General features: G+C 37.5%; 1 long non-coding RNA gene across 4 annotated transcripts in view; it reads left to right on the plus strand.

Moving 5' to 3' along the window:
* The window catches only part of LOC125961835 (uncharacterized), an 89,442-nt gene that overhangs the window by 37,556 nt on the left and 26,645 nt on the right, over positions 1-25,241 (plus strand). For all 4 annotated transcript variants that reach the window (XR_007472905.1, XR_007472902.1, XR_007472904.1 and 1 more), the window contains exons 2-4: positions 10,818-10,944; positions 21,007-21,060; positions 23,853-23,958. This is a non-coding gene — a long non-coding RNA (uncharacterized LOC125961835). The remainder of the gene's footprint in view (positions 1-10,817; positions 10,945-21,006; positions 21,061-23,852; positions 23,959-25,241) is intronic.

Genomic DNA, 25,241 nt, shown 5'->3' on the forward strand with positions numbered 1-25,241 from the left:
TTTTAAGGCCAATCTGTGAGACATTATTTAACTTGTCTACTCTAAAGTTCCAGCATTAACTCAGGCGGGGCTTCACCAAGTACTGATCATGTGACCTTGGCCTCTCATTGCCTCAGTTTTCTCATTTGTAACATGGTATAATAATAGGCTTATTTCATACACCTATGAGGAGGAAAACTATATATGTATGTGTGTGTGTGCGTGTGTGTGTGTGTGTGTGTGTGTCTATATATATGTATTTAAACAGTGTCTTAGAATAGTGTCTGGCACATGATAAGCATTATAGAAGTATTGACTGCTGCTACTAGTACTGTTATTATGAGAACTAACTGTTGAGAATAATCCTTCATATAGTGGTTTATTCCACTGAAGATAAAGGAAACTCATAGAATGTTAGAAATCAGATTAAACACAGAAAGCCAGTAAAATATACCAGGACAGAAGTTGATGCGAGTGTAAAAGCATAGAAGAAAAAAAAGGGTTTTTGTTTTTGTTTTTCTTTTTTAAAGAAGGAAAGAGCCTAGAAATAGGACAAAAACTATTCATTGGCTATGCTGACATGGAGATCGCTGGTGACCTTCATAAGTAAAATTTCAGGACAGTGGGCAGAGAGATTATGGTGAGAGAAGTCAGGTGGAGGTAAATTAGAGAGTAAATGGGACGTGAGGAAATGGAAACAATATATGAAGATAACAATTTTGAAAAGTTCAGACATGAATTGGCTAAAGAAGATATGCAGGGATTAGGGGAGGAGGGAGGCTTTCATGTTACACGTATAGTTTTTAACATTTTAAGTTGGAGTTACTAGTCTAGAATGAGGTTGAATTTTGGCAAGAATCATTCATAAGGAGTAGATGGGTTGTAGAAAATGCAGTGCTGTGAAGTACTTGAGAAGATGAGAGAAAATGAAATGCTATCTGTAGTGCACGTGGCCTTTTAACTTTAACTCCTGTAGTGAAAGGGAATACAAAGATCAATGCAAATGCTAATGAATTAACGGATTTGGCAGTGGACTATTTACTGACTTCTGTGTTCTTAATGAGTTATGAAGCACCTCACCAGCTCAGAGTGAAGGAAGTAGAGAGGATGGAGGAAAATTTGAGGAGGGTAGGTAAAGCTTCTAAGAAAATAGTCCTTAAGGAGAATTAGAAAGAACTTACTGTAAGTCAGAGCAATATTTCCAGTCTTGAAAATCCATTTGAAGTTGGTGATTATTAATTTATTGGAATACCAATTTGCCCTGCCACATGATTTTTCTCCAGCTACCTGGGTATAAGTTACACAGAGGCAGGAAAGAGTGAGAGATAACAATCGAGGAAATACAATTAGTATTTTTTTTACCTTTTTCCACTTCCCCGCTCCAACTCTGGGGAGCCTTCATGGACATGGCTGCCCTCCCAGCCTCCAGCAGCACTCTGTTATCAAAGAACTCAAAGAAATGGAACATAAGTTTCCAACTTATTAATTTAGCAAAATCAAAAATTATATATATAATGTCTTCTGTTGGCAAAGATTTTTGCAATATAATTTGGTTCCATCTTTTGACAAGTAATTTGGCAATGTCTAGCAAGATAAAAATGTTAATAGCTTTTTACACATTAATTCTAATTCTGGAAGCTTATGCCGATAAATAATTTATAATCCAGAAAATTATTATATAAAAATGCTCATTGTCATGTCATTTGTAATAACAAAAAATTGGAAACACCTTTAATTGTTAACAGTAGGAAAACAGTTTAGGAAATTATATCCACTTAGTAGAAAATTACACAGTTACTATATTATAATTACAAGATGATGGAGCAAAATAGAATAATGCTTAATAAAGAAAGGATGAAGAAAGCTGACCTAAAATTGTGTCTTCCTTATGACAGTAATTATGTAAACATATCAATATTTATTAAAACTTAAAACCAAAATAAGGTTTTAAAAGCTCTGTACCAGTAATGGGGATGTAATGTTTGTTTCAAAATATTTTTTAACATAACTCTTATAATTTTGTTTTGTCTACTCCTTTTCTTAAGAATTTCTGATTATTACCTCATTTTTCATTTCATAGTTTCAAATAAACTCAGCAATTTTATCATCAGAGAATATTAGACTTATTTGACAGTTCATAATTCCAAGTTATTTGGTATAAAAAGACCATATACACTTGTAGGTGCTTTCAAAATAAAATTTCGAGATTTTTTTTTTTTTGCTTAGTCTTTCCTAGTATGGAGATTAAGCAAACTACCTAAAATTGCTAGCCATTCTTTTTTCATTTTTCTCATTTTATTCATTTATCTTGCCCTTCACAGGAATGATAACAAATGAGTCTGCAGTTGTATCTGCCAATTTCTTAAATCCTCTATTATCCACATTATGAAATCATACTAATATGAATGCTTCCAGTATTTTCAGAGCTCTTTTGTTATTATACTTTAGCATTCTGTATGAAGTATCTTATGTAAGTGTAAAATTTAGACTCAACTTCTGGAAGCTTTTGATTTCTTAGTTCAAAAGTGAGAGAGATCCTTAGTTCAGCCATATGATTAACAATTATTTGTATAGTAAGAAGCTCCTAAATTATTGTTTTATGGATACCTGGCAGTTTTCTTGCCATTTCTCAGAAGTTCTCTATTAAACACATTCTCTCTCTTTCTCTCTCTCTCTCTCTCTCTCTCTCTCTCTCTCTCTCTCTCTCTCTCTCTCTCTCTCTCTCACACACACACACACACACACACACACATTGTGATTAAAAGCACAGACTTTGGCATCATGAAGTCTAAGGTTCAATTTCCAATTCTGTAGTGTCTGGGCCACCTCACTTTAGGCAAGTAACCTAATGTCTCTGAACCTTGTTATTTTCATCTGTAAAATAGAGATTACAATTATATCAGACAATCCTCAAAACATCCGTAATGATTTTAGAGTTTCAGAGTCAGGTACAAGCAGGCACTAAGTAAATGGCTAGTGCTTTTATTACTTTATTTTTATTTAGGTCTTGGTTTTCCTTGAGTCTGTGAGTCCCCATAATGAAATGTAATTTCCAGTAGATTGAGTAACACCTGTTTTCACAAAAAAGTTTAACTGAGTTCATTACTTTCTGTGCAACCCAGATTAGTTTTCTGCCTTTTCTTCTGTGCCGTATGTAGGTGTTCAATAGATTTATTTAATAAATGTATCGATGCATGAGCACGTAGATGAATTTTTAAATGCTTCTTTTTGAGAAGGTAGAACAAATGTGACACAGTAGAACAGATAAGAAAATAGTCCATGGAAAAAATGTCAAAGTCATGTATGTGCCCAGGGCCAGCCTAAGAAGAATTTTTTTTTTTTTAAGGAAAAATGTGTTGAATAGCTTATTTTAATTATTTTTAAAAGTTAAGTACAGGGACTTCCCTGGCGGTCCAGTGGTTAAGACTTCGCCTTCCAATGCAGGAGGTGTGGGTTCAATCCCCAGTCGGGGAGCTATGGTCCCACATGCCTCACAGCCAAAAAACCAAAACATAAAACAGAAGCAGTATTGTAACAAATTCAATAAAGACTTTAAAAAGTGGTCCACATCAAAAAAAAAAAGTTAACTACAAAAATTTGCTGATGATTTACATATTTAGGACCAATAAAATAATGTGAGATTAGCTGTACTAAAACAGAATGTTGAGCTACATTCACATTAAGTGACATTATATAGTCTAAATTTATGGAAAACTTCTGAGATGGCTGAAAAAAAGTAAGATGGTGAGTGACCTTTGAGCAGAAAAAGACAGAAGGAGAAATGGCCTTTTCTACATTCTCTTGTGCCTCTAAGTAAAGTGCATGGTAATCTAGCTACAAAGCTATATGTCATTTGGCTTTAGGCATCTACTGTGATTTACCTTGTGAAGATCAGATTTTGCCATGGAGAGGATTTGTAAAAATATCACACGTTCCAGTACCATTGGCAACCACAGCTACCAAAAACTCCAATTTAAATTGATGAACCTAATATCAGATGATAGTATCATTTCCTTGTGGGTGTTCTGGGAAAAGGTGGGTAGGAAATGTATAAAAGTGAATACTTTATTGACTGAAATAACAATTCATCATTTTGAAAACATAAAATACATTAAAGTTGTTATAGCATCATACATTAATATTTCACTGTATTTTAGACATTGTCTACAATCAATGTTTTCTGCCCTTTGAAACAGAACCATGCTTGTGGTATGCATTAATCATATAAAAGATTAAACACTGAAAAGAAATTCAGCCTTTAAAGACAATTTGCTTTGATTTATTCAGTGGGTTCTCCTAAAAAGTTAATACCAAGAATTATTGCTTGTTAAATTGGAGTTACAAATTCTTTCAGAGTTACTTAGTATTTTCTTTAATATCAGTATCAAGGAAGGCAAAGCAAATTTACATATTTATTAGGAAATACAGGCACATAATCATAAAACAAGAAAATACAACATTTTTGTAGACTTTATTTTTTAGAAGTGTTTTAATTTTACAGAAAAATTGAGAAGATAGTATAAAGTGTTTCTATATACCCTATACCCATTTCCCTCTATGATGATCAACTTATATTAGTATGTTACATTGTTACAATCAATGAACAAATATTGATACATTATTGTTTACTATAGTCCATACATTAGTCCAGTTCCTTAGTTTTCACCTAATGTCCTTTTTCTATTCCAGGATTTCATCCAAAACATCATATTGCATTTAGTTGCCATGTTTTCTTAGGCTCCTCTTGGGTTTGATAGCTTCTCAGATTTTCCTTGCATGACCTTGGCAATTTTGAATAGTTAGGTTTGTGTAGGATGCCCACTACTAGAATTTGTTTGATGCCTTTTTCATGATAATATTGGGATTATGTGTTTTGGGGAGGAAGACCACAAGAGTAGAAGGGTTATTTTGTCAGATCACATCAAGTGTACAAAGTATCAATATGCATTATGAATGCTGAGGTCGACCTTGATCACCAGGCTGAGGTAGTGTTTTTCAGGTTTCTCCATTGTAAAATGACTGTTTTCCCTTCTCCATATTGTACTTTTTGGAAGGAAGTCAATATGCTCAGCCCACAACTAAGGAATAGAGAGTTATGCTTAAGATGGAGTACTACATAAACTATTTGGAATTCTTTTGCACTGGAGATTTATCTATTCTCCCGCATTTATTTATGTATCCAATTATTTATTTATATCAGAAGAACTCATGGATTTTTATTTCATACTTTGGGTTATAATCTAATTCTACATTAGTTACTTTGTTCCTCAAATTGCTCTAGTCCTGACCCTTGTGAACTCTTTTCAGTTCAGTGGCTCGTGTGCCACTCTGAGGTATCCCCATCCTATATATTTTTTTGGAACTTCCTAATTTTCTGACACTATAAGATGGTCTTGTATATAAATCTTGTATATTTACTGCCCCAGTCCTAGAATCAGCTATTTCTTCAAGGATAACTAGGTCTTTTCAGTGGAGAACAGTATTAGACAGCAGGATCTGGGTGTGGGGTGTGCTAATTGCTGCCCGGATGTCATTGCTTCTAGGTCTTCTCAGCTGACAGAGCAAAGAGATAGTATGTGTGTACATTACCCATGTATATGCACATATCTATAAGTATCTCTCTACATAACCATGTGTATTAAGGTAATATGAAGCAATATTAAGCTAAACATGAATGTATATTGATGTTTCCAACTTTAATCTGTTACCACATAGATCATCTTAGCCTCATCTCTTGCTTATCTTTAACTTTCAACTCCAGCAAAACACTTGACTTTTAGAAGTATGAAAATCAAATTGTAGCTACTTTGGGAAGCCACATCATCTAGCAGAATAATTCTTAAAGGGCAAGGTGTATATCATCAAATTTTAATTTACAGTCAGCAGTGCTTTGTAACATCAGTAGGCCTCCAGACCTCTGCTTCCAAGAAGATGAAGTAGCCCATTTCTCCCAGGTTCTTCCACTTAAAACTAAAACCCTGAACATAACAACAAACAAACATAGGAAGACACTGAAAGGTGGAAATGAGAAGGCAGACTTAACTAGGGACTTTGGGACTTGAGGAATAACATGGTGATGAGTCCCCTGTGTTTCCTGTTGCTTCCCATACATCCTGGAGAGGGTATTACAGGAACCCCCAATCAATAACCACCAACAGAACAACAGACAAGAAAGCTTCAAAAAAGAAAACACAAAACCCCCGTTCCCCCTAGCCAAGGTATGAGGAAAGGGGTTGCCAAAGACAGAAAACCATTTGGGCAATAATATACACACTACTCGAGCCAAGTGCCAGTGGAATATTGCACCCGTCCCCTATGTCCTGTGGTTTCAGTTGGGCCAAGCTAGGATTTGATCTTCCACACTACCCCACTCCTGCCCTCCAGAAGAGGCAGCGCTCTGATTCGCCACCAGGGCTGTTTCAGTGTGGTGCAATGGTGAGCTGAGCCTCCACCCCTTTGCCTTAGCAAAGAGACTTTCAGAGGTGGTGCCTGACAGGCTAGTTAACACTGGGCTGCCCTCACACAGTCGTGGGGTCCAATGGTGGGACTTAGCCTCTGTCTCTCCCCGACATCAATAAGAATAGGATGTTACAGGTTGGAGGGAGTAGGCACCCCACTAACCCCCAACACATGGTGTCAGTGAGACCCAATGGGGTGCTGAATCCCCATAACCGTCCTGAGGCAGTAAGACAGAATGAGATGGCACAAGCAGGGCTAGTTGGCAGTTCTCTTCCTCTTACCCTGGTGTCAGTGGGGCCAGCAGGTAGCTGACCCTCTACCCACATCCGGCATCAACAAGAAGGAATGAAGTGGGAGGAAGGACAGCAAACACTTCACTTCTCCCCTCCCCTGGTGTCAAGAAATGTACTGGGGAGATGAACTTCCACTCCTACTAAAAGGCAACACAATGATATTAATGTTCCCACTTTTGGGGGGAAGGTGTCAGAAGGGCCAATAGGATAGCTGAACTTCTACTTGATCTGTCTTCAGTGAGGCAATGTAAGTGCCCACTTTTGCTGGGGTATTGACAGTAGGGCCCAATGGAAATCTGTATGTAACCCCTCAGTCCTCATACTACACCTCCAGTAGGATGACTTCCTTCTAAAAAGTAATAATAAATTAAATGGGATACAGAGTCATATAATAACTCACAATGTTTAGAATACAATTGAAATATACTCATGGCACCAAGAACCAGGAAGTCACAGAATAAATGAGAAAAGACAATAAACCTACACCAGCACTGAGATAAAACATCTATTGAAATTATCAGACAAGGATTTTAAATAAGCTGTCACATAAATGCTTCAATTAGCAATTATGTGTTCCTTGACAGAAATGGGAAAAATAGAAAATGTAAACAAAGAACTAGAAGTTATAAGAATAAAAACAAATGAGAACAGTAGAACTGAAAAATACAACAATCAAAAAACTTTGCTCAAGAGTAGAGTGGAGATTACAAAGCATAGAATCATGAACTTAGAAGAGATCAATAAAATGTCCCAAATGTACAGAGAAAAATAGACTGAGAGGTAGAGATGGGAGAAAAAACAGGATCTCAAGAACCTGTAAACAGTAACAAAAGCACTAACATTCATATCATCAAAGTTCCAGAATGAAAGAAGAGAGCAAGTAGGACTGACAAAGTATTCAAAGAAATAATGACTAAAAAGTTCCCAATATTTTAGAAGACATAAGCACAAATTCAAGAATCTGAGCAAACCCAAAGAGGAATAACACAAAGGTATCCTTGTCAAGACGCGTCATAATTAAACTTCTGAAAAGTAGAGACAAAAAAAATCTCGAAAGTGCACAGGCAGAAACAATGCATCACTTATTGAGAAACCAATTCCAATGACAGCATATTTCTTGTCTAAAACTATGGAGTCAGAAGCATTGACATAACATTTTTCAAGTACTAAAAGAAAAGAACTCTCAGCCACAAATTCACACTTTTTATATCCACTTTCTTGTTTGACTTATATTAATGGACTACTAACTCATCTTTCTATATCCGGGCCTGCCATCACACTTCTCCAAAAATCGAGTCACTGTATTTCCAGAGTGATCTTTCTGAAAAAGAAACAAATTTTTCTTATAAAAATACCTGATTGTGTTATGAAACTTTTCTCTCTTCTAAGTTACCAGGTAAAATCCTTCAATGGATTCCCATCTTTCTTGGAGTAAAATCTCCCATCCAAACTCTCTTTGTCCTTTTGGGCTGCTGTAAGATTATCCTGCAGGTTGGGTGGCTCATAAACAACAGGAATTTTTTTTCTCACGGTTCCGGAGGTTGCAAGTTCAAGAATAGGGTGCCAGTATGGTCAGATGAGGGCCCTCTTCTGAATCACAGACTTCTCATTGTATCCTCACATGGCAGAAGAGCTTAGGGAGCTCTGTGGGGTCTCTTTAATAAGAGCACTAATACCAAAATCATTTCCAAAAGGCCCCACCTACTAATACTATCAGCTACGGAAATTAAGATTTCAACGTATGAATTTGGAGGGGAACACAAAGACTAGACCATAGCACTCACTATACATACATGGACCATGCATGATCTGGCTTCTACCACCCTCTCCATTGTCTTCTTTTCTTACAATCCAGTGAGCATTTCCTTTTTTTTTTCTTTTTTTTTTTGTGGTACGCGGGCCTCTCACTGTTGTGGCCTCTCCCGTTGCGGAGCACAGGCTCCGGACGCGCAGGCTCAGCAGCCATGGCTCACGGGGCCTAGCTGCTCCGCGGCATGTGGGATCTTCCCGGACCAGGGCACGAACCCGTGTCCCCTGCATCGGCAGGTTTACTCTCAACCACTGGGCCACCAGGTAAGCCCCAGTGAGCATTTCTTATACTGATTATGAATGGAACTCCTTTCTGCACTGATCCTTAACCATTCATTTTCTGGCAACCATGAATTTATCTTCTCTTTTCCTCAAAAATTCACCCTTCATTCATATTACATATCCATTTCAATTGCCTTCTACAGGAAGCCCTACTGATATCGCCCATATACTACTGTCCACAGCATGAATTAAGGTCTTACCGTGTCTTCCTATAGCACTCTGTAATAATTTTTACAGTAACCATGGATTTTCTTATTTGAGTGTCACAATACATTGAATTCTAGGTGGCACGATAATGATTTTAGTAACAGTAACACTGGTGCCTAGTTTAACCCATAACATACTTCAGGTGTTCAATAAATGTTTGTTGAATGAATGAATGTTTGAATGAATGAATGGTCAATTTGAACTCTTAATCATGTTACTTTTCAAAAATCCGTTACAAGATACCCACAGTTTTCCAGAAGATTAGGGACTTAGGATCTTAAACTTGATTTAATAGAGGAAATTTTTACTCATACATCATGCTTAAATACCTCAAAGTAAAACCATAAACCCAGGAATTTAAGGTTATCCATTTGGACTTTCAAGCCAATAATTAATATCTCCTGCCCTGACTGTATTAGATGGTTTCAATGCTCCACTCATATCTCCCCAGCACTCATCATTCCAGTATATGCTGATAGGATCATGCTGCCACCTGCAATTATCCACCTTAGGGCAGGCCAGAAGTGTGCAGGAGTTAATGTATCTGGGTGTAGCTTTCAACCAAGGACAGAGGGGACTGGAAGATAAGTACTTCAAGTTTCTCACCGATTCTTGGGATAACTCTGAGACATGTTCTGTAGAGTTTCACAGAACTCCCCTGAAGTACTGGCAGCAGTTCCCTGCAGGAGTAATTTATTCAGTAATGCACCTCTGTTGGCTTCCTTCCATGCCTCCATATTCAGTTCCCACTCCACTTCTGAGTTTTCTGGAAGCACCTCCCAGATGAACAGTTTGCATTCAAATTATTTCCTCAGGTTCTGCTTCTAGGGGAATTCAATTGATAGCCTCCTAACGACCCAGTGCTCCTTACAGAGCCGTCACTGGTACAAGTACCAAGGCACGGCACATTACGTATCACTCCTCCTAAATCCTAATATTTTTAAACAGATAGGAAAGAGCATGACCTTGAAGAGAAAAAGAGTTTATATGAGGATGGCCAATGGATAAAGGGAAGGAGAGACAGTGCCATTTGCTTTCCATTAATGATAGTGTGTAATTTATGGGCAGATGGTCTAACAGGTGTGACTATAATTTGAGGAGCCTGCTCCCTTGGTTACAGAAGACTGCTATTGTTATTATTATGGAACCACAACCTCATGACTTTATTGTTTCACTTGATGTAGCCTTTTCCTTTACCCTTAAATCTTTCTACATCACTGAATTGCAGCCAATAGATTTATTTTCTCCCTATGGCTCCATCACAAAAAAAGACACACATGTGCGCGCACGCACACACACACACACACACACAGAGTTTTGTGTATGCCAGTGCTAGAAAAGACAAGCTCATGGTGCATGTATGCAATGGATATTGTACATTACAGGTCTCTGTGAAATAGTCTTCTGCAGGTTCCTATGTTTATTTTATGAATAATTAACTTTAGTAAAGTTAATTTCCTGAAGATCTTGATGAAGACTGAAGAAAGGAAGTAAATTGTAAAGAAAAAGACTTAGAAACTTGCCCTTTTTGCCCTCTCTTTGTGTCTTAATGAACAAAGGATAACTGGGCCTTTTTTGAAGTCTTTGCTTGAGTTGAAGACACAAAATGCAACCTGTACTCTTATCATAATATGTTCAGTTTATGAGCACACAAACTTATAAACCGTGAATTTCCCTAAAGTTATTATACCATTTAGAAGATGTTTGCTTGGACATTTACTTAAAACCAAACAATTGAGGTCTATGTGTCCAAATAATTTCCTTCTCTCTTGCTTGTCACCATTTCAGTTTCCTGAGTTTCTGGGAAGGCCTGGTTTCCCCAAAGGAATGATTTCTGGTAGAAGTCTGAAGGTCTGACCCAAGAAAAAAACTCCAGTATAGCCAATGAATTGAGGACAAGAAGGTTTCCAATCAGGTAGGAACATTTAATCTCATACATTACAATCATCTTAAGTAAGGTGTGCTGATAGCTGGATATGGTTTAACTGCTTGGAAAAAGATGCATATATATTATATAACCTACCCCACAAGGAAGCTGTTCTCAATTCCCTTAGAGGGTGTGGTGTTTCTCAGAGAGTGCCTTGGGGGAAAATGAATACAATAACAGTATGATGCTTCTTTTTTTTCATTTTTAGCGCATTGTTGCCAAGTACACTTGGTGATCTTGGTGTCTGTGGTTTAATCCCAGGAGGTTAGACATGTGGAACAGCACATTAACCCTCTTTAGTATTTTCTCCCAAGACAAATCATTTTTATACGTTGTCTCCATGGTCTTCTAGTTGCTTATCAAAATTAAGCATCAAGTCTTCTAAGTGAGCAATAGCCCCAGTCAGTGTGAGGAAATCAGCTTGGTTCTTATTGGGGCACAGCTTCTTGGTCTTGGCACAAAGTGAGTTCACATAGGGAGTTAGAAGGAGGAGAATGGGGCATGCGAAAGGGGAGTTCTGTGTTCTCATTTACCTATGCATGTTGAAACTCCACTAACAGCTTTATTTTCATTAGCAATTTGTGATAAAATCTTAGGGTAGGGCTTCCCTGGTGGCGCAGTGGTTGAGAGTCTGCCTGCCGATGCAGGGGACATGGGTTACTGCCACGGTCCAGGAAGATCCCACATGCCGTGCAGCGGCTAGGCCCGTGAGCTGTGGCCGCTGGGCCTGTGCGTCCAGAGCCTGTGCTCCACAATGGGAGAGACCACAGAAGTGAGAGGCCCGCGTAACGCAAAAAAAAAATGAAAAAAAAACATGCAGTAAAGATATGGAGACAGATAAACCAAATTAATATGGTGAGTATACATTTTATATTATTCTGTCATAAGTATTTCATGTTTTATATATTGTCACATCCTTTTTTATTATTTTTTATTTAAGTATAGATGATTACATTAATTTCAGGTGTACAACATAGAGATTCAATATTTTATAGATTATACTCCATTTAAAGTTATTACAAAATAATAGCTATATTTTCCTGTGCTGTACAATATATCCTTGATGCACATTTACTTTATATGTAGTAGTTTGTAGCTCTTAAATCCATACCTTTATCTTTCCCCTCCCTCCTTCCTTCTCCCCACTGGTATCTACTAGTTTATCTATATCTGTGAATACGTTTCTATTTTCTTTTATACATATTCATTTGTTTTATTTTTTAGAGTCCACATATAAGTGTCAACATACAGTATTTGTCTCTCTCTGTCTGATTTATTTTACTAAGCATAATACCCTCTAGGTCCATTAACATTGTTGCAAATGGCAGAATTACATTCTGTTTTCATGACTGAGTAGTATTCCATTTTATACATACACCACATCTTCTTTATCCACTCATCAGTTGATGGACACTTATTTTGCTTTCATATCTTAACTATTGTAAATAATGCTGTCATGAACTTTGGGATGCATGTATCTTTTTGAATTAGTATTTTTTTTTTCTTCAGATATATATCCAGCAGTTGAATTGCTGGATCATATGGTACTTCCATTTTTAGTTTTTTGTGGACCTCCATACTGTTTTCCATAGTGGCTGCACCAGTTTACATTCCCACCAACAGTGTAAGAGGGTTCCCTTTTCTCCACATCCTCACCAACATTTGTTGTTTGTAGACTTTTTGATGATTAGCTGTTGGGACAAGTGTGAAGTAATATCTCATTGTGAGGGCATGTTTTAAGTCAAATAAATGCTTGGGATGATTTGGGTTTGTATTATTCAGTTTGTTGTCATAACAAAATACTACATCCTAGGAGACTTAAAAAACATGAATTTAATTTCTCACACTTCTTGAGGCTGAAAGTCTGAGATCATGGTGCCAGTATGGTTGGGTTCTGGTGATGACCATCTTCCTGGCTTACAGATAACCAAATTCTCACAGTGTGTCCTCACACTGTGGAAGCTCTGTGCCTGTCCAATTTCTAGAAGAGCATTAATCCTATCATGGGGGCTCCATCCTTATGACTTCATATAGAGCTAATTACCTTCCAAAGACCCTACCATTTAATACCATCGTGTTGGAGGTTAGTGCTTCAACATATGAATTCGGGGGGGATACAAACATTCTTTCCTTAACAGATTTATTTTATTGCAAAATCCAAAAAGCTTTTCATTTGAAATTGAACACCACTTATAGCACTACATGTAAATTATTCCTAGAAATCATTATGTCAGTATTGTCCAAAATGAACCTATATAAAATTATCTGTGGTGCTTCATTAAAATGCAGGTTCACAGATGCAAAATCCATGTTTTTACAAGCTCTTACTCACATTAATATTGGGCAACTATTGCTTTATTTATTTATTTTAAAGGATTTCTTCATCTTTTTTTAATTTGAATTTTATTTTTTTATACAGCAGCTTTTAATTATTTATCTATTTTATACATATTAGTGTATATATGTCAATCCCAGTCTCCCAGTTCATCCCACCCACCCTCCTTGGTGTCCTTACATTTTATTCTCTACATATATGGCTCTACTTCTGCCTTGCAAACTGGTTCATCTGTACTATTTTCTAGATTCCACATATATGTGTTAATATTCAATATTTGTTTTTCTCTTTCTGGCTTACTTCACCCTGTCTGACAGTCTCTAGGTCCATCCACATCCCTACAAATGACCCAATTTCATTGCTTTTTATGACTAGTAATATTCCATTGTACCACATCTTCTTTATCCATTCATCTGTTGATGGGCATTTACATTGCTTCCATGACCTGGCTATTGTAAACCGTGCTGCCAGGAACATTGGGGTGCATGTGTCTTTTTGAATTATAGTTTTCTCTAGGTAAACGCCCAGTAGTGGGATTGCTGGGTCATATGATAGATCTATTTTTAGTTTTTTAAGGAACCTCCATACTGTTTTCCATAGTGGCTGTATCAACTTACATTCCCATTAACAGTGTACAAGGGTTCCCTTTTCTCCACACGCTCTCCAGCATTTATTGTTTGTAGATTTTTTTATGATGGCCATTCTGACTGGTGTGCGGTGATTGCTCATTGTAGTCTTGATCTGCATTTCTCTAATAATTAGTGATGTTGAGCAGCTTTTCATGTGCCTCTTGGCCATCAGTATGTCTTCTTTGCAGAAATGTCTATTTAGGTCTTCTGCCCATTTTGGGATTGGATTGTTTCTTTTTTTTAATATTGAGCTGCATGAGTTGTTTATATATTTTGGAGAATAATCCTTTGTCCATTGATTCATTTGCAGATATTTCTCCCATTCTGTGGGTTGTCTTTTTGTCTTCTTTACAGTTTCCTTTACTGTGCAAAAGCTTTTAAGTTTCATTAGGTCCCATTTGTTTATTTTTTGTTTTAATTTCCATTACTCTACGAGGTAGGACAAAAAAGATCTTGCTGTGATTTATGTCAAAGAGTGCTCTGCCTATGTTTTCTTCTAAGAGTTTTATAGTATCCAGTCTTACATTTAGGTCTTTTAACCATTTTCAGTTTATTTTTGTGTACGGTGTTAGGGAGTGTTCTAATTTCATCCTTTTACATGTAGCTGCTGTTCAGTTATCCCAGCACCACTTATTGAAGAGACTGTCTTTTCTCCATTGTATATCCTTGCCTCCTTTGTCATAGATTAGTTGACCACACGTGTGTGGGTTTATCTCTTGGCTTTCTATCCTGTTCCACTGATCTATATTTATGTTTTTGTGCCAGTACCATACTGTCTTGATTACTCTAGCTTTGTAGTATAGTCTGAAGTCAGCCAGCCTGATTCCTCCAGCTCCGTTTTTTCCCTCAAGATTGCTTTGGCTATTCGGGGTCTTTTGTGTCTCCATACAAATTTTAAGATTTATTGTTCTAGTTCTTTGAAAACTGCCGTTGGTAATTTGATAGGGATTGCATTGAATCTGTAGATTGCTTTGGGTAGTATAGTCATTTTCACAATATTGATTCTTCCAATCTGAGAACACGGTATATCTCTCCATCTGTTTGTGTCATCGTTGATTTCTTTCATCAGTGTCTTATAGTTTTCTGAGCACAGGTCTTTTACCTTCTTAGGTAGGTTTATTCCTAGGTATTTTATTCTTTTTGTTGCAATAGTGAATGGAATTGCTCCTTAATTTCTCTTTTTGTTCTTTCATTGTTAGTGTGCAGGAATACAAGAGATTTCTGTGCATTAATTTTGTATCCTGCTACTTTACCAAATTCATTGATTAGCTCTATTAGTTTTCTGGTGGCATCTTTAGGATTATCTATGTATAGTATCATGTCACCTGCAAACAGTGACACTTTTACTTCTTGCCAAATTTGTATTCCTTTTATTTGTTTTTCTTCTCTGATGGCTCTGGCTAGGACTTCCAAAACTATGTTGAATAATAGTGGCAAGAGTGGTCATCCTTGTCTTGTTCCTGATCTTAGAGGAAATGTTTTCAGTTTTTCACCGTTGAGAATGATGTTTGCTGTGGGTTTGTTATATATGGCCTTTATTATGTTGAGGTAGGTTCCCTCTATGCCCACTTTCCAGAGAGTTTTTCATCATAAATTGGTGTTGAATTTTGTCAAAAGCTTTTTCTGCATCTATTGAGATGATCATATGGTTTTTATTCTTCAACTTGTTAACATGGTATATCACATTGGTTGATTTGCATATTTTGAATAATTCTTGTATCCCTTGGATAAATCCCACTCCCACTTGATCATGGTGTATGATCCTTTTAATGTGTTGTTTGATTCTGTTTGCTAGTATATTGTTGAAGATTTTTGCATCTATGTTCATCAGTGATATTGGTCTGTAATTTTCTTTTTCTGTAGTATGTTTGTCTGGTTTTGGTATCAGGTTGATGGTGGCCTCGTAGAATGAGTTTGGGAGTGCTTCTTCCTCTGCAAGTTTTTGGAAGAGTTTGAGAAATATAGGTGTTAGCTCTTCTCTAAATGTTGGGTAGAATTCACCTGTGAAGCCATCTGGTCGTGGACTTTGGTTTGTTGGAAGATTTGTAGTCACATTTTCAATTTCAGCACTTGTGTTTGGTCTGTTCATGTTTTCTATTTCTTCCTGGTTCAGTCTTGGAAGGTTATACCTTTCTAAGAATTTGTCTATTTCTTCCAGGTTGTCCTTGGCATAAAATTGCTTGTAGTAGTCTCTTATGATGTTTTGTATTTCTGCAGTGTCCATTGTAACTTTTCCTTTTTCATTTCTAATTTCATTGATTTGGGTCCTCTCCCTCTTTTTCTTGATGCATCTGGCTAAAGGTTTATCAATTTTGTTTGTCCTCTCAAAGAACCAGTTTTTTGTTTTATTATCTTTGCTATTGTTTTCTCTGTTTCTATTACATTTATTTCTTCAGTTCCTTTTGATGTAAGTTTAGGTTTTTTATTTGAGATTTTTCTTGTTCCTTGAGGTAGGATTGTATTGCTACAAACTTCCCTCTTAGAACTGTTTTTGCTGCATCCTCTAGGTTTTAGATCATCATGTTTTTGTTGTGATTTGTCTCTAGGTATTTTTTGATTTCCTCTTTGATTTTTTCAGTTATTTCTTGGTTATTTAGTAACATATTGTTTAGCCTCCAAGTGTTTGTGTTTTTTTACTTTTTTCCCCTGTTATTTATTTCTAATCTCATAGTGTTTTGATCAGAAAAGATGCTTGATATGATTGCAATTTTCTTAAATTTACTGAGGCTTGATTTGTGACCCAAGATGTAATCTATCCCGGAGAATGTTCCATGTACACTTGAGAAGAATTTAATCTGCTGTTTTGGGATGGAATGTCCTATAAATATCAATTAAATCTTTCTGATCTATTGTGTCATTTAAAGCTTGTGTTTCTTTATTAATTTTCTGTCTGGAAGATCTGTCCATTCCTGTAAGTGAAGTGTTAAAGTCACCCACTATTATTGTGTTACTGTCGATTTCCTCTTTTATGGCTGTTAGCATTTGCCTTATGTATTGACCTGCTTCTATGTTAGGTGCATATATATTTATAATTGTAATATCTTCTTCTTGGATTGATCCCTTGATCATTACATAGTGTCCTTCCTTATCTCTTGTAACATTCTTTATTTTAAAGTCTGTTTTGTCTGATATGAGTATTGCTACTCCAGGTTTCTTTTGATTTCCATTTGCATGAAATATCTTTCTCCATCCCCTCACTTTCAGTCTGTATGTGTCCTTAGGTCTTAAATGGGTCTCTTGTAGACAGCATATATATGGGTCTTGTTTTTGTATCCATTCAGCGAGACTGTGTCTTTTGGTTGGAGCATTTAATCCATTCACATTTAAGGTAATTATTGATACGTATGTTCCTATTACAATTTTCTTAATTGTTTTTGGTTTGCTTTTGTAGGTCCTTTTTTTCTGTGTGTTTCCCACTTAGAGAAGTTCCTTTAGCATTTGTTGTAGGGCTGGTTTGGTGGTGCTGAATTTTCTTAGCTTTTGCTTGTGTGTAAAGTTTTTGATTTCTCCATCGAATCTGAATGAGATCCTTGCTGGTAGAGTAATCTTGGTTGTAGGTTCTTCCCTTTCATCACTTTAAATATATCATGCCATTCCCTTCTAGATTCTAGAGTCTCTGCTGAGAAATCAGCTGTTAACCTTATGGAAGTTCCCTTGTATGTTATTTGTTGTTTTTCTCTTGTTACTTTTAATAACTTTCCTTTGTCTTTAATTTTTGTCAGTTTGATTACTGTGTGTCTCAGCATGTTTCTCCTTGGGTTTATCCTGCCTGGGACTCTCTTCACTTCCTGTATTTGGATAGTTATTTCCTTTCCCATGTTAGGGTATTTTTTGACTATAATCTCTTCAAATATTTTCTCGGGTCCTTTCTCTCTCTTCTCCTTCTGGGACCCCTATAATGAGAATGTTGGTACGTTTAATGTTGTCCCAGTGGTCTCTTAGGCTGTCTTAATTTCTTTTCATTGTTTTTTCTTTATTCTGTTCCATTGCTGTGAATTCCACCATTCTGTGTTCCAGGTCACTTATCCATGCCTCTGACTCAGTTATTCTGCTATTGATTCCTTCTAGTGTATTTTTCATTTCAGTTATTGTATTGTCCATCTGTTTTTTTGTTCTTTAATTATTCTAGGTGTTTGTACTTTAATTCTTCTAGGTCTTTTTTCAACAATTCTTGCATCTTCTTGATCTTTGCCTCCATTCTTTTTGAGGTCCTGGATCATCTTCACTATCGTTATTCTGAAATCTTTTTCTGGAAGTTGCCTAGCTCCACTTCATTTAGTTGTTTTTCTCGGGTTTCATTTTGTTCCTTCATCTGGTACTTAGTTCTCTGCCTTTTCATTTTGTCTGTCTTTCTGTGAGTGTGGTTTTCGTTCCACAGGCTGAAAGATTGTAGTTCTTCTTGCTTCTGGTGTCTGCCCTCTGGTGGATAAGGCTATCTAAGAGGCTTGTGGAAGCTTCCTGTTGTGAGAGACTGGTGGTGGGTATAGCTGGTTGTTCCTCTGATGGGCAGGGCTCAGTAAAACTTTAATCTGCTTGTCTGCTGTTGGATCGGGCTGAGTTCCCTCCCTGTTGGGTTTCTGGCTTCAGGTGACCTAGTGCTGGAGGCTACACGTTCTTTGGTTGGGCTAATGGTGGACTCCGGGAGGGCTCATGCCAAGGAATACTTCCCAGAACTTCTGCTGCCAGTGTCCTTGTCCCCGTGGTGAGCCACAGCCACCCCTGCCTCTGCAGGAAACCCTCCAACACTAGCAAGTAGGTCTGGTTCAGTCTCCTATAGGGTCACTACTCCTTCCCCCTGGGTCCTGATGCACACACTACTTTGTGTGTGCCCTCCAAGAGTGGAGCCACTGTTTCTCTCAGTCCTGTTGAAGTCTGCAATCAAATCCCTCTAGACTTCAAAGTCTGATATTTTGGGAACTCCTCCTCCCATTGCCAGACCCCCAGTTTGGGAAGCCTCACATGGGGCTCAGAACCCTCATTCCAGTGGGTTGACTTCTGTGGTATAATTGTTCTCCAGTTTGTGAGTCACTCACCCAGCAGTTATGGGATTTGATTTTATTGTCATTGTGCCCATCCTACCGTCTCACTGCAGCTTCTCCTTTGTCTTTGGATGTGGGGTGTCTTTTTTGGTGAGTTCCAGTGTCTTCCTGTTGATGACTGTTCAGCATTTAGTTGTGATTTTGGTGCTCTTGCAAGAGGGAGTGAGTGCATGTCCTTCTACTCCACCATCTGGAACCAATCTGGGCAACTATTGCTTTAATTGTTAAAAAAGAAAAATTCAGCAATCAAAAGACAACATAATGGAAATACATTGAAAATGCATATTTATTTAATAAAGAAGTAATTATATAATTATTTGAACATTCAAATTGTTACATACTTAATGTGAAGGTATTAATAACAATATAGTACTGACTACATTTTTAAGGCATCCAATAAGCCACTGTTGTTTAGTTTTATTATTGCATCTTAACTACAAGGTGAGTAATAATAGTATTCTCAATGTTAATATGTGGAAATTGAGATTTATATGAATTAACTCACCTAGATAACAAATAGAAGATCAAGCACATGAATTCATGATGATATAGATCTGATTCTATTTCATATGCTTGGAACCAGATGGACAAGAAAGTGATTGAAGTTATTTTGAGATCTCAAAAAAAAGTTTTGCATAATTAATTAAGTTATCCTTATTATTTATATGCATTTTTATATTTCATTGTAACGTATTACCATCACCCAAGACACAACTTCAAATTTGCAACCTTGAAATATGGTCTTTTGGTGACTGGTGCCAATATTTTGAAATTTAGCATCTTGAGAATCTGTGGGAGAGTAATGACTTTAATTTTCCATAGAATCAACAGATTTCTTTGGTCAACCAACATAAATACTGAAATTTGCAAATTTCTTGTAGGCTAGATCTAGCATATATTTTCTTCTCATTCGAGAAATACAAAGAGGAAGTGACTGAAATTTTTGCTTTTATAAATTCTGCCTATGGTATGCAGAAATTCTATGTGGCAATAGTAGTTTCAGTTGTGACCTCCCATGCTTTGATATTTTAGACTGGAGTATATCTTTTGGAGCCTCGGTTAGAAATCTGAAACCCTCATTATTTCTGCATTTGTTAAACTATGTCTTTTGTTCCACTTGCAGACCAAGTAGTTGGCTTTGATAAAACTTGATCTACATTCAGAGATCTGCTCTGATCTTGGCTTTCTAAATGGTTCATCCTGGGGCACCCTAGAATGTTTGAGAAGATACTTTTAACCGGCTTCTTTTTTTTTCCTTTTAGCTTGGCTGTTTTCATTTATATACCTGAAACTTTTGAAGTTTACATTTGCTCTAAGACTGAAAAAGTTTTGAAAAGCTTTGTATTCATGTATTTGGCATGATTTTCATGAATTAATGCTCTTATTTCAAATGTATAATTTTATTTAATAATTTCTTATATAGAGAGAGAGAGATCTAGATAAATCTATATCTGCATATATGTGTGTCCATGTCTTATAAAGAGAATTTGCTGTCTTAAAACAGAAATACTGGGTATGTTTTACCTATGTTTACTCACAATGTTTTGTCAAGATCAGAATTTAAAAGTGATACTTCTGTATCTGTTCTCTTTGAAAATATGTTCATTGAGGGATGTAGCCTGAGGGCATCTTGAAAACACAGTTTATTTTAGGATTCCACATATAAGCAATTCATGGAACTAAAAAATAAACTATAGTGTTATTTTTGTATTCTCAAGCCACTTTCTGCATCTCAACTTTTAATTTATTGGCATTCATGAGATTAAATTAGTGATGCTAAATCATGCCTTAAACACACACACACACACACACACACACACACACACACTATATTTACATCATTCTTCTGTGTCTTTATATCTACTATGCATTCCACTAAAGCACCTAGAGGATAAAAATTGAAATTACTTTTCCTAAATTGTCTATCCAGCTTGCATTCTACTTTCCCAACTCTTTTGGACATTTTCAATATTTTTCAGATTCCCACCAGTACCTTGAACCCAATATGTGTCAAGTGAAATTCTTCTCTTTCTCTCTCTTTTTTAAGTGTGATCCCAGAAGTCTCACCAAGAGATGGTGTTGATTCTTCTCAGTGCAAGAGGTAAGTTGATTTCCCATGGAGTTCTCCTGTATAAATCAATATTAGGGTCTACTTGGCACCTTTTGAATTTCCTTCTTTGGTTTTGGTAACAGGAACCTACCTGAATACAATTTACTTAGACTTACATGTAGAGGTGTTTATGAAAATAGACCAGTCAGATCTCATGCTCTGAGGAACATAACTGTCCAATGATACTAGTTGCTGCCCCTGTGGATTCACCACTGCACTAACACTGAGACCATATATTCTATGTCCTGTTCCTAGCCAATGACCGAGCACAGAGGAAGTCCTAAGGTGGACCCATTTCAGTGAAAAGCAGGGCTCTTCCAAGACACAACTTTGTCTTGAGAGCACTCAGCTACCCAACCCCAGCATTCTTCAAATTGTACTGTAATCTGCGACATGTCCTACAATAACCTTCATTCCAATCACCATTTTCTTACACGAGATTGATATTTATATCATAAGCTGAAGATTCTTTCCCCTTTCTTCTGCTGCCCCTCCATCCCACTTTCATCTCTAATCCCATATTGACTTCAGCATCTTGGAGAACCCACACTAATGTAAATGGAAAATAGAATAGTTCAAGAAAACTGGTGGTAAAGTGAGGATTTGAGATTGATTCACTATCTACTGTGCTGGTGAAAAGTACATCATTCTGACTAGTTTTGGGGCATAGACAGTTCCAAACACAAGATGATTACCCACTAACTAAATATTTCCCTGTTTAAGATGCAGGGAAATAAACTTGTGGAGGGAAATATCCTTGAAGTTGTAAGTGATTCTGGCGTTTGTAAGATATGGTGGGAACTATGACTATAAATAGAGCAGAGTTGTTTGTTACTGCTAATCTGTATTGACTCTTTGTGGAGGGATAATGAGAAACAAAGGGCAATTAGCAAGCAGTTAGAGACCTCTTTAGTAACTTACAAAACAGCCCTTACCTCCAACAGTAAAGGCTGAGCAGTATACCAAAAATCTGTCAGAGTGGAGATCAAGAGATATTTGAATACCCTGACAAGGCAGATCTTAACACCTTTGAACCTGAAAGTAGGGATGGAACTTCTGGAGGAATGTCTGAGAATATGACTCTGCAGACTCCTGAACACTATGAGTTTAAAGAGATGTCCCACATTTTTTCATCCAAAGCTAGCACTTCTCCTTTTGGAAGACGTTGCAAAAGCTTGTCTACCATAAGGGACTTGTGACCTTTCAGTAGCTTCCAATACCACTTTTGCTGGCCCACAAGCTGAGGACTAGTTTAAATCTCAGCATAACTTGGCTAAGGATGTACAAGGTCTGATAAAAGAGAAAAGAGATTACATATTGGAGAAATTGCAAAAATAGCTAGTGAGTACAAGAAGGAGTCAAGGAAGCAACCCTGGAATTGGATTTTAATGGTGTTGATCAAGGAGTCTGGAGTTTAAGACTGGCTAAGTCATGACCCATTGACTTGGAAACACAATTTCTGGCTTTAGAATGGCTTTCTAAAGACATGGATAAATCACCACCTTGGAGGCAAACTCTGAATGGACAGAATGCTGTCCTTCCAGATGTAGTGTTTGCACTAAATCAGAGCACATGCTTTATATGGCACCATGTCCCCAGTAGTTCCAGGAAAATTGGGACGATCAGTAGCTGTACAGAAAAGTCACCATAATGGTAGGAGTAATCAATCTTGATCAGTAAGAGGGATTAGGGCTGTTTTTACAATATGCAGTCAAGGAGGAAACCATATGGAACACAGGTGACATACTTGAACACCCCTTGATACTCCCTGGACCCATGGTAATAGTGTCCAAACATACTCTGAAGACTTGGCCTAAGAGCTGTCTAATTGACAAGAGCTCAGAACCTCAGAAATGAAAGTTTGAGTCACCTTGTCAAGATGAAGTGATGGTGCGAAACAAGGCTTTGTGAATAGTTCCATTTTTCTGCAGTGTCACAGCTTTCCAAGCAAAGATTACTAGAAATCTGTGTAAAGCAGGGGTCTCCAACCCCCGGGCCATGGACTGGTATTGGTCCGCAGCTGTTAGGAACCAGGCCTCACAGCAGGAGCGAAGCTTCATCTGCTCTTCCCATCTCCCCATCTCCCCATCGCTCGCATTACTGCCTGACCCCCCCCCCCATGCGTGGAAAAATGGCCCTCCACGAAACCGGTCCCTAGTGCCAAAAAGGCTGGGGATCACTGGAAGGATAATTGGATGGTAAACAGGCTTTGGGAATTACAGATTATGCATTGCTCAAGTGCCATTTGCTTGCATTCTAATGTAATAAATCTGGACTCCACTTTTTTATCTCCCCCAGAGCAGAGCCATTTGATTACAGTTAGAAGCAGCATAAAGGGGACTTGTTTATGCTGTACAGTCCAAGTCTCTCATCTCTTTCTCTCTCTCTCTCAGTTGCTCCACCTCTCAGAGAGGAGGAACATCAGAAGTGCCAGCCACCCTACATAAGCTCCAAGTCTCATCCTTTCAAAGTTCCTTTCCTGTAGTGCAACTTCTGCACATTCAGATGATCTCTGGTCCATTTTATCAGGTCAGTTGTATTTAGAACTGGTACTGGAGAAAGGGCAAGGATGAGTACCAGTTGTAGCCCTGAGACCACTTGCAAAGAGAAGGACTGTTATTCATCTCACTAACCTTCCGCTTTTAAGGTTCTCTTTGGGAAGATAAGCCCATAGGAACCATGGTGGAGCTGAGCCACCAAGCATCATGGAGAAATGGATATATGTAGCACAGGGATGGACTGGGGTAACCTTAGAAACATGACACTCAGATCTCCTATTACAGGGATCATGATTGACTGATGGCTCCAGTTACTGTTACCAGCACAGGACAGAGCCTGGTGTGGCCAAGAAAGCGGGCCATTCCTGTGAATACAAGACTGCCCCAACAGGTGAGTTTGGCTCTAGGATGCCCCATTGGCTTTGCCAAACCTTTCTTGGAACTGCAATGTAGTCTGAGACTCTTCTTATTCATTCTACCTTCCTTTCCTCTGTCCTTCCATGGATATCAGATCTACATCATGTTTTGAAGGTTCTCCTTTCTTTCTCAAGCTCCTAGGTGTTAACAGATCTCTTGCAAGTCTGATCCCTTCTTACCATCTGCTTTCCACAAATGCAAAATTACTCAGAGTATAAATTTATGGAGCAGCTCCAGGGAATCCAACATGATCTTCTCTTATGCACCTGATGGCACTCAGGAAACATTTCTTAAACACTTTCTGAGTGAACATTTGTGGGAGTGTGCATGAGGCCAAAGATTAGCAGCCATCATTTATTGCTCTTGCTACATTACTATATTTTCATCTTTTGTACTAAGTAAATGTAGCCAGCCTGTATGGACAGAGGCAAGAAAAAGAAGGACTCTTTATTTTAACAGTGAGTGAAGATAGCAGTTGACTCTATAGATGGATGCTGAGAGTTGTATTCTATAAAGGAAAGAAGATTGACCCGTGTGGACAATCATTTGTCACTTAGTAGCATAATGCAGAAACATTTCCCTATAAATAAATGTACACATAAGTGTAGTATTGTCAATCAATCTGGTTTTTTCTTGTTTTTAGAAAGCATAAGGGATTTTCCCTCTGATTTGGTTGAGAAGAAAAGGAAAACGAAAGAAGGCAAAATAAAAACCCCAAACAGTTACTAAGCAGTTTGCAGTGACTGTTTAATATTACTACGGAACAAATTATTTGGGGGGAGCTTGTAATCTACTCTGGGAATTTGTTCATAGATACATAACATACTCATGTATCTCACGCTGCTGTTTACACTGAGTAAGCTATTGATTAGAACCTCCAAAATTCTCTCAAGTTTGGATACTCATTGGTGTCACATGGGGAGTTTTAAAAATACCCATGCCTCAACCACACCTCTAGAGACTCTGCCTCAATTTCTCTGGATGAGTCTAGGCATTAGTATTTTTAAAACTTTCTTGGATGTTTCTAAAATGCAATTAGGATTAAAACAATTGGTAACATGTAAAAGAGAGAGAGAGAGAGAGGGAGAGAGAGAGAAAGAGAGAGAGAGAGAGAAACTGAATATTCCATCCATTTTCTAGATCAGTGGAAAGTTGTATATTCATCTGAACTGTTTGCAGAGGTGACAGTAGCAATTATGTTGCACTAGGAAGGGTTCAGAGGCATTTCCTTGTCATGTTATTTCTTCATCGACTAGT

The sequence above is a fragment of the Orcinus orca genome, chromosome 17, assembly GCF_937001465.1.
Source record: "Orcinus orca chromosome 17, mOrcOrc1.1, whole genome shotgun sequence".
NCBI classification, from domain to species: Eukaryota; Metazoa; Chordata; class Mammalia; order Artiodactyla; family Delphinidae; genus Orcinus; species Orcinus orca.